Source organism: Mchenga conophoros, linkage group LG14 (assembly GCF_057382185.1).
Source record: "Mchenga conophoros isolate Kocher_MC1m ecotype Shallow Benthic linkage group LG14, M_conophoros_male_GT1.1, whole genome shotgun sequence".
NCBI classification, from domain to species: Eukaryota; Metazoa; Chordata; class Actinopteri; order Cichliformes; family Cichlidae; genus Mchenga; species Mchenga conophoros.
In genome coordinates, this window is record NC_140539.1 from 9177219 (window position 1) to 9192509 (window position 15291).

A 15291-nucleotide genomic window follows, 5' to 3' on the forward strand; every position below is an offset into this window, starting at 1 on the left:
GCCAAAGCTGATGACACGTACACAGATGATGGCATTTGTTTTTCGCAAGGCTCGGTGTGTGCACACATATCTGCATATGCACGCATATGGCGCGTTCACATGTTACCAATGTTCCCTCACCCACACATCCATGCAAATGCTGAAAACTGGTAAGAGTTGTAATGATTAGGATATGTGTATGCTAATCTGTAAAACAATCACTTAACTGCCTTTTATTGCAAAGGGATGTCTTCTAACTTCCTGTTGTCTTCATGTTGTCCCTGCGTCCTTAAATTCCAGATTATGTCAAGACTTTTGGTCGTCTCTCTTGAGGTCTGTTTCTTGCTTCTGTTCTCTTTTTTCTCCAGTGAACTAAGTGATCTCAGTCAGAGGTCACAGAGTATCTGTTTTGTTTTGGCTTGTGCCAGTGTGTGAGCTGCAGGGAAGGGACCTTTTCTCTGTCAGCCCTGACAGAAGGTAACTGATTTACAGTGTCCGAGAGAGCTTTTTTTGAGAGTCAATGCACAGATAGTCTTTCACACCACCCACCTGAGGGCAGCCTCACAAACAGCCACTATAAATAGAGATTGAAGCAAGCAGCTAAAAAGGGGGAAGGTGTGGGTAAAGGCTAAGACATCGACTGAATGGGATTTTATCAAACACTTTAAAAAAACAAAAAACAACTTTAACTGTAAAAAATCAGCCTGTGTGTGAGTCTCCCATATTTGTTGGTGATTGAGGGTTCTAAACATCCCTCTGTGCTAATGAGCGGGTGTGTATTGTTTTTAGAAGACTACAGACAGTGGTCTGTTGTTTACGGTGAGGCAGTGATGACGCATGGTCAAATGTAAGGCCCCTTCAGACCACACTTGGTTTGGGGAGTGCTAAAAATGTGCATACTAGTGCATTCCTTCTGTGTGTTTTAGCTGTTGCTCTTTACTTGGCACCATTTCGACCCATATCTCAAAGCAGCAGTTTGTAGTTGTCGTTAACAGTGAACATTTGTTTTTAGCAGTCCGCTGACATCATACATCATGCACTATGTTTATGTGTTGGCTCTGGGGTTAAGTCAATGCACAAGGCACAATAAAAACATAGTTGTGTAGTCAGACAGGAAGTGCCCTCTAGGACATTTGTTGGGTAGGAGGGTGCCTTGAGGGTTGCATAATAAAGTAAAGCACCTGATTAAAATCTGAGCTCTCACTGGTCTCTGTGGACTGGAGGTTGCAAGGAGGATACTAAGGAGAATAGCAACAGGATGGCAGCTATCCTGGCTCTCAAATAACTTCAGTGTAATCAATGTGGTCAGAGTACATCTGGGCAGATAAGATGCTCCTTACTGAGGACGGTGAGAAACTCTGCTGGTGATGAAGCCCCCCGGCCGTTTTAAGACTCCGCATTCCTCGCATTCCCGGACCAGAGGATGGGTGGAGGAGAGGAAGGGTGTGTGGTTATACGAGGAGAAAGAAACTCAGAGTCAGACTCCCACTGTGGTGTTTCTGTCACTCTTATCATTCTACAGGGAGTCTCCGAAGATGTGAAAATCCTGCATTAGGAATCTGTGTGTACCATAGCCTAATCCCTTTTGCGCAAGATGTACACATTACACTTGAGGTTAACGTCACTCACTACTGGGAATTGTTTTCCCCGTGCAGTTATCTTACAAAAATAACTTGAAGCTCAGGTACTTATTTGCTTAAACAAATGAAGTCTTCCTTACATGACTAGTTAGTATCCTGATAATGTAGCTGGAAACTCGTAGCTTCTAGTAAAGAGGCCATTTCAATCAAAATTGCCAGTCTGGAATTTTTATTATTAATTGACTTGAAATTTTATTAATCTTGAGTGTTCTGCTTTCTCTTCTCATCATTTTCAGACATGGTTCTGTTTACGCTCCATTGCTTCATGTGCAATGCCGCAATAGCAAGAATTTGATGATGGGCGTCTTATTTCTGTGCTTGTAATTTAATCATATTTTTAGTTTTCTCTTCCAGCGTTAAACAGAATAAAACGATCATTGTTCTGCATTCCATTTCAGTCATACCCTTGTTTTTGTCTTGTTATAAATCCCTTTACAGCTTTCAGCACTCTTCCTCCATCAGGCTCTGCACTGTGTGCAGGGCTTACGGCACCTTTGTTGCCTTCAACACCAGAGGGGAAAACAAACGCCATTAATGTTACAGATTTGATGCTCAAATATCAGTTCTCATGAAATCAGTGATTTGACAAGGCTAGTACGGGCTCCTTTACTCAGTTAAAATGGATGTTTAAGGGGCAAAATCTGTTTGTCAGAATAGTTGCTTGGTTATTATTTAGTTAGTAGTTATTTGTCAGGTGTAGTTGTAATCTTAGTGTTCTCACTGCAATTGTTTTAAAGTGGTCTTGTTTACGTGTGCAAGAGGATGGCAGAATGTCAAAATGATATAAGCTTTTTAGTCATTTGAGTCATTTGTCCTTTTTGTCATTTGAGAGAAGAAAATGCCTGAATGCGTGTTACAGATTAAACGCGACATTATTGTCTGAATTTTCTAGTTCCTGGAAAATCACACGAGTGCTGGTGAGTTAATGAGTCCAAACTTAAGCATCATCTGTGACATTCAACCAGAGATCTGTGCTGAGTGATATCTCTGGAGTCTGCGATTAAACACGTTATTTTCGACTCTGTCCCAAAAACAAACTGGCAGCCACTGGCATTACAGTGAAGTTGTTTTGCGCAGAACAATGAAAAGGCTAAGTTTGGGGTTTGCCCTTCAGCATAAACGTCATCCCTGAATCACTCCATAGTGAACCCTCTGTGCTGGTTTGGAGCTTTCTCCTAAAATCTCAAACACACGCTTGCTGTGTATCATGTGATACTTTGAGTCAAATCCAGTCAAGGAGTTAAACATTGACCATCTCTGGCCTGAGATTTTATCACTGTTAAACAGCACACTTCCTGGAACTGGTCACCCCACGTGCCTTTCTCCTGTATCTGTGTGCGGTGAGTACAAACACATTTTGTGGTGAAAAGCCAAGTCTTACCTCTTTCTATGAATTTATTCTCTGCACTTTCATAAGTATACTCATTCTTACTTGAAATGTCCGAGTCTCACACACGCTCACTGCAGTTGTTCTTCTCCTAGTAAACAGGAGAGTGTCTTAACCACAGGGGAAAAAACGGAAGTTTACCAGCTTCAGTCATTGTGTGCACTGTGTGTCATCAGTGTGGTGTTTTTGTTTTGTTTTTTTTTTGTTTGTTTTTTTTTAGATGCTGTATATTTGTTTGCCATATTGCCTGGTTCACATCTTGGCTTCCATAGTTACAGCTCTTTGAACTGTAGACGGTGTACAGATACAGAGACCCATGCATATTTGTATTTGTATGTATTTATTTATTTATTGTCATTGTCAAGAACAATGAAATTGCGTTTGGTGTTATATACAGTAAAAACAGAGGTCAGGTCAGGAAGTCTTGTTTGAAGGTTTTGAGGTACCACAGAGTTTTCTATATTTTGCCATTTTAAAAAGTGGGAAAGAATTAATAAGTCTGCTTTTTATTTATTTTACTGAATTTATTTTTTATTTTGTAACACTCCGGATTACGTCTTGAAGGGCTTACTGACTCTGTTAATTTACCATCTTTTGGGATAAATAAAATGTATCTTATTATATTGACCAATATTTTGTTTAAGCATCAAACCTTATCCTTCCACTCACAATAATTTCCCCTGTTTAAACTGATAAAACATATTTAGAATGAGGTGAGTCATCCACTGCTGTTTTTCAGTCATAGTGTTCAAAAGATAACACATGTGCTTGTTGCTCCAGAAGTTACAAATGCCTGCCGGATGACTGTTCTTGACAGGCAGTGTGCCTTGTTGGTCAGACTGTCTCCTCGAGGACCTGGGAGCCCTGATGCTCCCAGGTCCTGGAGGAGTGGGACAGTCGTCATAGAACAGGGGTGTCAAACATAAGGACTAGGGACCAGAATCAGCCCAGAAAAGACTCCAACCCAGCCCACAAATGTTTTCATAGGTTTTACAGCTTTTCCCAGTTATAAATTCCTCCTCATGGCTATTTATAGAAACAGTTAAATAACAGAAATGGGGTTTTTTTTGTTTTGTTTTTTTACTGATATAGAAAAATCAGTTTGTGCAGTGGATTGGCAGTAAAATAATAATAATAATGGAATGATATGCCAGAACTTTTATAATTTATAATCTATTATAATTTAAGCCCAAAGAGTCGTGCTTACAGTGCTTTTATTTCACAGTGTGTGTGTGTTTACAGAAACCGACACACACTGTTGAAATTAACCTTCTTAAACTACACATTTACTCTGTGAAATAACTTCCTCACATTGACTGATGGGGAGTTTCACCTGTCTGGCACTTCAGCTCAAAGTAGGCTGTGAGTGGACCAGGGTGTTAAATGAGTTTGACATTCCTGTCATAGATGGAGGCGGCAGAGGAAAGGATTGTAAGAAAAGGACAGTTAAGAGGGTCAGTAAGGAAGTTTTGGTTTCAGTGCTCAGCCTTTTCTGTTTTATATCACGTTGCAGGTCAGCTGGGCCATGGAGGTAACACCAGGTTGACAGACTTGTTAATGGTATAATTTCTCACCTACAGGACCAGTCTCGTTCTGTTTCCGTTTTTCTGTATTAAATCCCTTTTTATATTTCCTGTTTATCTACCATCACCTAAACATCTTTTTTTTTTTTTAATTAATTATTTATTTATTTATTTTTTTACTTTCTCGGTCCACAAAAACAACTACAGAAATGAGTAACAACATTCAGTGCTTTCCCCTCACCCTGACACTTTGTTCTTTTTCTTTATCAGATGCAGTGTCCCAGAAGCTATCCAGATCCCCCCAGCCAGGAGCTGAGCCACAGGAAATAAGTGACTTCAGGAAACTGGTAATACATGTGCATGTAAACATGCTGTATCTTGTAATTCCTTGACCTATTTTACCTGTGATTCTGCTGCTGTGTGCATGTGGAAGAGGAGGAATAGCGCTCAGTCTTAGCTGGAATCTGGGCGAGTAGGCCTCGTCCTGACAGGCGGGGAATGTGTGGAAGCCAGCCAGCATACCTTACTTCCCTGTTAGAGATCAGTGTTACACCATCTTGGTACACTCACTGCTTTTGGTTTATGATCCTTTATATCCTCCTTTCTGGGCTTTATTACTGTGGATCTTGTCTGGACAGTACAACAAAATCGAAGTCGTGCGTTGTTTATTTTCATGTCACTGCAGCTAGGTGTGGTGTTACTGCCCTGCCCCCCCCCCCCCCCCCCCCTTTGCTTCTCACTTGACTTTCGTTAATGTTGTAAAATCATTTAAGGTGCCGCTGGCCTTGGCAGTCATTTCCTTTCTGTACAACCTTCAGCCAGGCTTGAGACTGTTTATGTAATATTGTCCTCAGTGCAGGAAGTGGTGGCTCTGTGAGCTGATCTGTAAGTCTTTTTTTTTAAGAACACACATGATGATTTGATGAACAGCATATAAAATTAACAGTTGCTGACATGCAGTGCACTCAGCATTAGTGGTTTCATTTTATCAGTCCAGCCCTGACTGTTTTGTTTCTGTCCTCGCTCATGCCTTCATTTCCTTTTACAAGTAGACTAAGATGAAGCAGTTTGACAAACTTCTTTCAAAAAGTCTAAAATAAGTGGTCAGAAATTAGTCCTAAAGTCAACCTTCTCAAAAGTTCTCCACTGAGAATCAGCAGATTTGTGATGGTGCTTGCTAGTCCAGGTGATAAATGGGAATAAAATGCAGTGTTTCTCACACACAGGCAGGTTGCCTACGTTTGTTAACTGCCTGATAAGTAGCTGTGGCAGATAGTTTCAGCATTTTTAATCTAATTTCAATCTGTCAGAACAATTCTCAGTTTACTAGTGAACCTCTCAAGTCCTCTTGGTCTTATTTTGGCTCTTCCCATCTTGTCTGCTCCCTACTGCCTGGTTCCCTGGCTGTTATAGTGGCCCTGGAAATTGTGCAGCTGCTTCTTCGGATACGATCTTATTCCAGGGTCAGACATCCTTCTGCTCTGGAGATCCACTGTGAACTGGCAGGCCACTCTAAGCAGGAGAATAACTGGCTCACGTGCCTCTATACCAGGCTGCACTTGAACACAGCTCCCAGCTGTAGTTCAAGTGGTGGTGGGGTTCATCCACAGGGTTGGACTCCCTGGAGAAGCATCTGACTTTTTCGCAGGGATTTGTTTGCTCTAAGTATGTGGTAAATGAAACATTTGCAGAAGAGCAATTCAAAAACTGTTTTAATTAGTAATTCACTTCATGAAGCCTGCTTGTGTCCCCTTTCGCAGCGCACATGTTGTACATACACATGTATGGATATGAACACAGCCCAGGTACAAACACAGTCTAAATCTGCGGGTGTGCAATGATGTGTGCTAGTTGCGAATGCTGACAGAGTAAACACTGGGTTAACATCCTTCTCCTCTCAATCACAGCACTGCATAACTAGGGCTTTACAGGTGCAGTTTTGACATCTGTCTGCTTAATAACCACATTTCATACGGTTGGTGTCTGTGGCCAGTAATCACCAGTAATTGGTACGGTCGCCTCCTACCTGCACTCCGTTTCTCCCCTCCCCCTCATCCTTCACCCCCACTCAAATGTGGAAAAATAGCTCAATCCAATTACTCATGCTGTGTTCCTTCTCCATATCTTTCCACTAACACGACTGTATTGGAGGGTTTCCATGTTTCATCAGAAGTCAGTTGAGGGTCAGTCTGTGCTGACCTTTTTGTTTTTCACAGAAATGACCTCAAGTGTTCGCATTCTTGCTTCAAATATTAACATCAGTGTGGCTATAACCCTATAACACACAATCCTAGGAAGCCCAGCCCTTAAGCTTATTCTTAGGAGTGTGTTTGCTTGGCATTATCGTTATGGCATTGACCTTTCTCCCCGTGGTATTACAGAGGTTGCATATAATTAGACTTGTGTGTGTGATTTTTATCTGGACAATAGGACGAGAACTTCTGTATTTATCTAATTATAGATGGGTGGAAAGACACAGTGCCCTCGCATGCTACATGATGTTTTCTGTCACCGCAACGTGTGTGTGTGTGTGTGTGTGGTTAGCATTAGCTTGAGTTCTGTATTAATAGACGCCAAAAAGGATGCAGATGAGCGAGTGTAGAGTCGAGCTGCCCAGACAAACAGATGGATGCATAAACTGAAGAGGCGGGCATCAGCGTGTCATTTACCGGATCTAAGTGTTCCCAGCAACCCAGTCACCTCTACAGTGAAATGATAGCTGGAGCCAAGAAATGTCTTCCATTTCCAGGCTTGTGTGAGTTTCATTCATTGCCAGTGTGTGGCTCTTTGTTTATGAGGGAGATAAATGGCTGGGAGACGAGTGCTGAAAACTCAGCTCTGTTTGTGTGTGCCATCCCTGCTACATTTCACAGCAGCTTAGACAAATATAACACTATTTCTTTCCACTGTTTTCACAAAATAATCAGTTGCTGCAGTCCTGTGGAGGCTATGTGACAGGCTGGGGTTTTCTTCAAGTCTATTTTCGGGCTTTTCCCTGTGAAAGGATCTTGTTGCAGTCAATTGTTCTTCTGACAGTCACCTGAACCGCAGTAAGCTGTGTTGTTTTGTCGATAAATTTGTTGTTTCATTGAATTCTGTGAGACAAAGTGACCCGACGATTGTACATTTGGCCTGTCATAAATAGAGCTGAAGCAAATGGCCTTCCCAGGGGGCTGTGGTGGAGCTGTCTGTGGGTGGAGGGAGACGCAAAACAAGAATCCTGGGTAAGATAAGAGAAGGCCACATGCAGGTGCTGTAAAAGCAGTGGGAGGTTAGTTTTGTTTTTGTTTTTTTGTTTTTTTTTTTTTTTGTTTTTTTTGTAGGTTTGTCTGTTTATTTGCCATATTTATTAACACAGGCGGCAATTACAGCATCGACACCTTAATGCTTAAGTTTGGAGCGTTTCATTCTGTGTGAGGTAGCACTTGTCTTATATTTTCTATAGCTAGTCCAGAAGATGCATAGCAGCATAACGATTTATAAATAAATCTCGGGTATACGGCTACACATCTAAAACTAAATCCAAGCCCTTATTGGATAAAGTGGAGACATGACCATGTGAATTTCATTTACAGTGGCAACTGTGAGAAGATGTACTTTCAAGGAAGGTAAGTGTTGTAATCAGTAGGAATAAATTGATCCCAAGTGATATAAATAAGGTGGCCAACATGCTCACTCCCTCATATCATAGCTGTTCATTGTTTCCTCTTTGTCAGAGTTTCCGAGGAAAGCTTTCTCTGTTCTTTTCAAAAACAGAAGCTGTTGTGTCAAATCGAACAAAGGCTAATCCTTATGTCACCCTCACAGAGCAGCTTGTAGAACAGCTAACTACAAAATGGGAAGAATTAGCCGGCTTCTGTTATGCAAATTGGTTTAAAGAAAAGAAATAAGGAAGTAGCTTGCTATAAAGTATTCAAAACATACTTGATTCCTGTTTTAATGACATCGTGTGTATTTAAGGAAGAGAACCTAAACATTTTCCATGAGTATACTTTGTCTGTGTAAAGTTTTCTGTAAGAGAAGGGGACAAGAGGTGTAGTAGTTTGTCTAGATATGCTTGCGATTAATTTTTTTTTTCATTTCCTCTTTCACAGAATTAGATGGGCAAGGCTAACTCTGTATATAGGGGTTTATTTCCCCTCTAGGGCTTCCTTTTGCCTTTTGCGTTAGTATCAGAACTTGCTTTGAATAGTCGTATGTGGTCGTGTTCAGAGTTTGCATAGATCTTTAGCTTTTCAACAAAGGTATGGTTAGCACCAGCTATGTTTGGGTATGTTTGTTTGCATGTCTCACATGAAAGCTGGATTTCCGGTGTTGTATTTAAAGTATCTCTTACAAAGCAATTTATTTACATATGCTGATGACCCCGGTGTGCGCGTGTGAAAGCTACTGAAGGTGTGAGAAAGCCGCCTGAGGCTGCACATCCCACACAGCAAAATATGGCTAGCACTGTGTGACGACGATGCCCCCCTTCAGCCTGTGTTTTTTACTGCTCAGTATGTGTTTGTTGGTCTGCGAGGCCAAGCTGGCAGGGCAAGGGCAACACAAGGGCAGTGTTTGTGCAGGGCACGGGACTGGCCTTGGTGGCACACACGTACACATACAAACATGCGCGCACACACTTGGCAAAAACAGAGGCTTATTGTGGACTTCAGGCCCAGTTTGGTCCACCCACTACAGTCACACATTGTGTCACATTTTGCATTTTATCTCTGCCTTTTATCCCTTTTTATCTCATTGTCTATCACGGATTGGTCTGTTTTTTGTTTTTGTCTCTCCCCCCCCCCCCCCCCCCTTTTTTTTTTTTTTTTTTGAGTCTTTTAGTGAACTCATGAACTTAACATTCCCATTTATTTTCTACTGCACCTGTTTCCCTTTTTAATTCATCATCTTTTCTCCTCTCTTTTCCAGCCATCTCAGAACTGACTGCTTCTCAGACCCTCCTGAATAGTCTTTAACATTCCCTCTTTTTTGCTCTCAGCCCTGAAGTCTGACAGTATAGTCACAGAGATCTGTGCTGGCGCTGCTTGTATTTATATCTGTACGTAACTTGTGTCTGTCCTTATTTGTCTCGTGCCTGAGAAGTGAATCAGGCTCTGTGGGACATCACACTTGCACATCAGACAAGCTCACCCGCTATTCTGTCACCTGCCTCCTCACAGACACAGACTGTGATGAAGCTAAAAAGGTGAACACTTATTCAGCGTTTCAAAATCTTCACTATGCTGGTTTCATTTGTAGTAATTATTGCTTAATGCTTAATATTACTTAACACAGTCGGTATTTTGAAAGGATCAACAGCGTTACAGGACTAATTGTTGGATCTGCACCGCGTATTTGTTCCTTTATTCATTGCTCCCTCCACACTTTGTTGCTTCTGCTACTTTATCTTCTCGTGGAAAACATGCTCAGTGATTCACCACTGTCCCAATATGATGGCTTGCACCACTGAAGCATGATTATGTTAATAATTACAAGTATTTTCATTGTTCTCTGGCAGTTGGGCACCTACCAATATGTATACTGCTGAAAACCAACTGGTGGAATCGGGGTGGACATTTTGCTATGTGGACTCAAGAAACTAGGGTGTGTACCACAGACCATGTGATAATGAGACAACCACTCTCCCCCCGGCATAGTTACCCCATAGGCTTGTTGCATCTTTACATGTATGCGAGTTATAATATAGTTACATCTTGCATACATGAATATTCAAATGTACATCTTCTATTACACTCAGACATGCTGAACGTGACAAACCTAACCTAAGAGAACCAGCTGTACTTTCATTGAACATATTTGTTCTAGTTGGGATAAAATGTGTCCTCTTTTAAAAGGTACCAGTTGATGAAGGGGATGAGATTGGAAGGGTTTTGGCTAGATCATCTCTACAACCCATACTTCCACTCAAAATCGGGTTACTGATAAAGTCTCTGGTTAGAGCAAGCAAAACTGTGATGACTTTCACAGGTCTCATTAATAATGATGCACCAACCAAAGCAAGGATTAAAAACACTTATAAAGACCTGAGTGTTCATGAACTCAGAGATGACCTTCTCCTAAGGAATGGTCATCCTGCACAATCTAATCTAAAAGTCTTAATGGAAAGATGTAAGGGTACCACAAGAGTCTCAGAAAAAGTATTCAAGCATGTTTCTATGAGCGCACTTCCCAGACATTGTGTGGTGGACACATGGGATACAAAAATGCACTCTAAAAGAAATTCATCACTGCACACCAAAACCTTATAACTGTGAAACATGGTGGAGGGAGCATCATGCTTTGTGCCTGCTTTGCTACCTCAGGACCTAGAGCCTACCATGCAGTTACTTAAACAGTGATTTCAATATTGTTTGTAAACCTTGGAAATCCCTTCAAAGCCCTTAAGGCTTGAGCATTTTTTTTTTTTTTTTTTTTTTTTTTTTTTTTTGAGCTTACATCAGAAGGCAAATCTTCATTCCGTTCTTTCTGCTATATTCTGAACATGGAGTTAAATTCCCTGGGGTCTTACTCATTCCCTTTGGGAGAGGAATATGAGGAGAATTATGCATTGATCTAAAAGCAATCTGTGGTGCACAGGAAAAGGATGTTTCCATTGCTCTGTCTGTCATGCTTCATTTCTCCTCCACTCAGCTAATGACCCGGTCTTCCTGATACACAAATAGAATGCAAGGAGAGCATATTAGACCTTTTGCTGTCATTCAAACTTGATACCATCTAAACGCAGTCTTGCACGGTCACAATTTATCTGGTGGAGTGGCACGTCATGATGTCACAGATGGATGTAGTTTGATGTGGTTGTGCACAGTTGTCACAAGAGATTTCTCAGACGTGGATATTAAAGAAGATGGAGCTTTGCATGTTGTTTCGTGTCTTGTCTGTGATGTAACCGTGTCATAATGGCTTGGATATGATTAGTGTCAAGGTGGATGAATGGTGATGCAGCATCTGTCACATTGATTCCAGGTTTACTAGTAATTGTCTTTATTGTAATGCATCAGAAAGTTTGGCATAAAGTGGCTCAGTGAAGATGTAATAACCTGTTTATACAAGATGATGGTGTGATCGCGATGTGATGCTCATTTTCTGGCTTCTCTACTGTTTGGCTCTAATATTTATTCATATAGCCTTGAATAAGGCATTGCAAGTGATACCATGTTCAACAGCGATGTTTTGGCCTCATTGGTGGCCAAGATATCACTCTTGAACATAATGTGGAAGGATTTGCTTAATTTACTTTCTATGGAGCCGCATGTGGGCAGAGTGGACACTCTTGTCATGTGTTTGACAGATTTTCTATGCACAAGCAAGTATTATTGTGCATATTGTATAGTACATTGCATATACTAGGTATTGTATATTGGGTAGTCTACTACACAGCAAATGCCTATTTAAAAACTGGCTCTGTAGTGATTTTCAAACAACAACAAAAAACCTGTCCAGTCTGTGATTCAGCGTCCATCAGCTTTTATGAATGACTAGTTGGGACTTTTTTTTTCCCTGGGTTTTTTTTTTTTTTTTTTGTCACTCACTTCCTGTCTGGTGTCATTATTTCCTCTTTAAGAAGTGGGTGTATACCATTGTGTCACAGGAGCCAGTGACACATGGCGCACTCTTGGCTGACCAGATGTGGTTTGTTCATGTCAACCCTAAAGATACGCTCACTTCATTCATGTTTTCTCCCGGATACAGTATGGATGTCGTCTTGTGACTGAGAATATTGTTTTGCTGGTGAGTTGGTTTCATTTCTGGTCCCTGCTCGTTTCCTATGTTGTGAAGATGATTTGGTTTTATATCATCAGATGAGTCATGTGGACAATGAACAAGAAGGTGTTCGGTACAAAAGAAAGGAAGTTGATTTTGTTAGAAATTGAATGCTTTAAAGATGAAGTGTTTATAAGTAAGTCTCATACTTGGCACGATACCTAAAAATATTACACCGCTGCATCGCTCGGCAGTCACTTCTGTGGAAATATGTCTGAAAAGTTGTGCACACAAACATGTCTAATCACCGACACAGTCACAGTGTGTCACAGTTGAAGTGACCGTTATGCCTGAATGTGTGTTTACCGTCTACAGCCACCACCTATGTCCACTCCTAATGACAGTAAGCAGTAGTACTACTTCTACTACTACTTCATGGGTGAATCACAGCCAGGGCTACACACCTCAGCTGATCACTTATCCACACAGCCGCCAGATAAACTCCTACTACAGATCTTAACAGCTTTTCAGTCAACCTACACACAGACTAGACTGTGTAGCTGATTCAAAGCAAGCGTTAAAGTTATGAAAAACAGTTGATTCATGCCTGCCTCTGTGGTAGCATACCAGTCTGTAATACCTGAGGTAGTCATTTCCTGTTGTTTTTTTTGGCTTTTTAAGTAAACATAAAGGCATTCCTTTTTAATAAATGGGTTATCTCCCACTGCTGATTCAAATTTCAGGGTTTTTTTTTTTGCTATCTGTGATATGAATGTTTTGTCTATGGTTTGTGTGGAGGGAATAATCTTTGTTATATTCTACAACTTCTCACGCTGAGTTTCATTCTGTGCCATTGTGGTTTGTGGCTGAAACTGAAACAAGAAATGTGGTGCAGGTGCTAATATGCAAAGTAGTACCGGTATACCAAGACGTACACTGCTGGCATCAGTGCTGAAGCTGTTTGCTTACTATAACTATATATAGACTCTCATTTAAATGGCACCAAATCACTTTTTCAATGTATCAATGTGCCCTTTAGTTTATAAAATATATGAAATCTATAGAAAATTGCCAAGCCTAAAGTGATGTTTAATAGTTGGGGTTTTTTGTTTTAGTTTTTAAAGAAGCTTGTTTTTAATCTTGTGCACAGTCATGCCCACATCCAGACAAATGTACGCACATGGACACACGCGTACACACTGCATGCCCAGAAGTGGAAAAGCTGACTCAGGCAGCGTCTGTCTTGCATATATTTGTCTGTATAGTCATTTACGGGAGGACAGTGGTTTGGAGTGGAGAGGTGAAGAGGTCCTAGATCCTCTTTGTGAATCTTTATTTTTAGCACAGTGTGAAGGAAAATGTGTCACAGGACCCTTAATCACCAGGCGTGACCTTTTACGCAGACACCATTTATTTAAGCCCTGCTCCCCTTTTCTTTTTTTTTAATTACTTGTACACAGAGATGCACAGACACACTCACTCCATTGTAGAGAGCCTCACAGGCTTCTTACTGTTAAACAGAGAGAGCTTTAGAAAGGGAGTGCTGAGTAATACCAGTGTTACTGTTAAATGCATCTGGGCATGAAAGCCATCACAACATTCAGACTAGTTCAGAGGAAGCAAAGGTTCACTTTGTTTCTTCTGTGGTGTGAACTCTGTGATTACTTGGCTTGGTTGTGGTGTCTGCTAAATATCAAAAGTTGTTAGTCAGGGTTCTCCGTTACCTTTTTGTTAATTAAATAAAAAAATAAAATAAAATCGTAACAAAGGAATTACTTCTCTTCTTTTACTGGTCTCCTTTGATTTACCCACAAACCCTGTTCCCAGTGCATTGGCAGCTGTCTGATCAAAAGACTAAAGGATTCTGGGATGTGAATAGACTGTAGCTGTGTTCTTCCCAGGCAATTTCTTTTGTTTTCTTTTTTGTTTTGTTACATTTGTGAGAGGTTAATTCCAAAATAAAGAAATGTTAGACAAGAAATATCCATTTGTGCTTTGTTTTTTGAAAGTGTTGCCTAATAATCGTCCTCATATTGCACAGAAAACGAAGGACATCCAAGTAGGATCATATTTCTGCGCCTCCAACCATCAGGAGTCATCAGAGTTTGCCTGTGGAGTTTGGGAATGGAGGCTAACATCGTGATGCGTTGTTTACTTAGCCAACTTCAGGCCAACTGGATGTGCCCCTTCAGGCTTCTCTGTTTGTTGCCACATGAAACGCTCTTTCTTTAACTGAGCTTGCAAAGCCGCTTGTTCTTCTCTGATCCTCCCGCTGAAACCTGACCTAGCAGCAGACCTCTGGCTGACTGCCACCACATCCTCAATAACCCTGCTCACCTGTGTGTGTGGTATGTGAGAGCGAAAGCGGCTGAGTGTGTCTGCATCACAGCAGGATGAGACTGTATTCAAGCTGTCTGCTGTGAAAGTGTCATTTTTGAAGCATATAATTAGAGAGAGGGATGTTACATGCGTAGATGAGCTTGCACATGCACTCGTTCATCCATCCCTGATAACATGGTGCTGTGCTGTCAGTGTTTCAGACAGACATGGTGTCAAGTTACTCGTGTTTGTAACTGCGCACCTTTGTGGCATAACAAGTTTGCCATTGTCTGACCTGTGACTGTTAGTCTCAGTGGCTACTTGTGGTTTTCTGTTTGTCGTGTGAGAACACAGAGCAACACGAGCACACACTGTCTGCAGTATCTGGGTGTTTTGTTTTGTTTTCTTGGTCAAGGCAATAGTCTATAGTTCCAGAGCATACAGAAACACGCACGAGGCTGATTCCATTTGCATGGTTGATCATGTTAAATGGCTGGGATCGTGGCTCCAAATGCACCGCAGATATTGCACCACACTCAGACACGTGCTGAAATGGTTGCTCATATATGGCTTGCATGAGCACTTAACATAGAGGAGAAAGGCCATTAGAGGCAATCAGAGCTGTTGTTTTTAATGGGCTGATCGAGCTGGAATGGAGATGGCCCTGTGGCCTGGAGGAAGAGTTAATGTCCCGGGCCACTCGAGGACAACGTAATGAGAATGCAGGTGGAAGTGGTGC

General features: G+C 41.3%; 1 protein-coding gene across 1 annotated transcript in view; it reads left to right on the plus strand.

The window, feature by feature from the left end:
* Nucleotides 1–15291, plus strand: part of pik3cb (phosphatidylinositol-4,5-bisphosphate 3-kinase, catalytic subunit beta) — a 49290-nt gene that overhangs the window by 6607 nt on the left and 27392 nt on the right. Inside the window, exon 2 of the mRNA XM_085245059.1 lies at nt 4800–4876. The gene's annotated coding sequence lies outside the window, so the exon portion shown is untranslated. The remainder of the gene's footprint in view (nt 1–4799; nt 4877–15291) is intronic.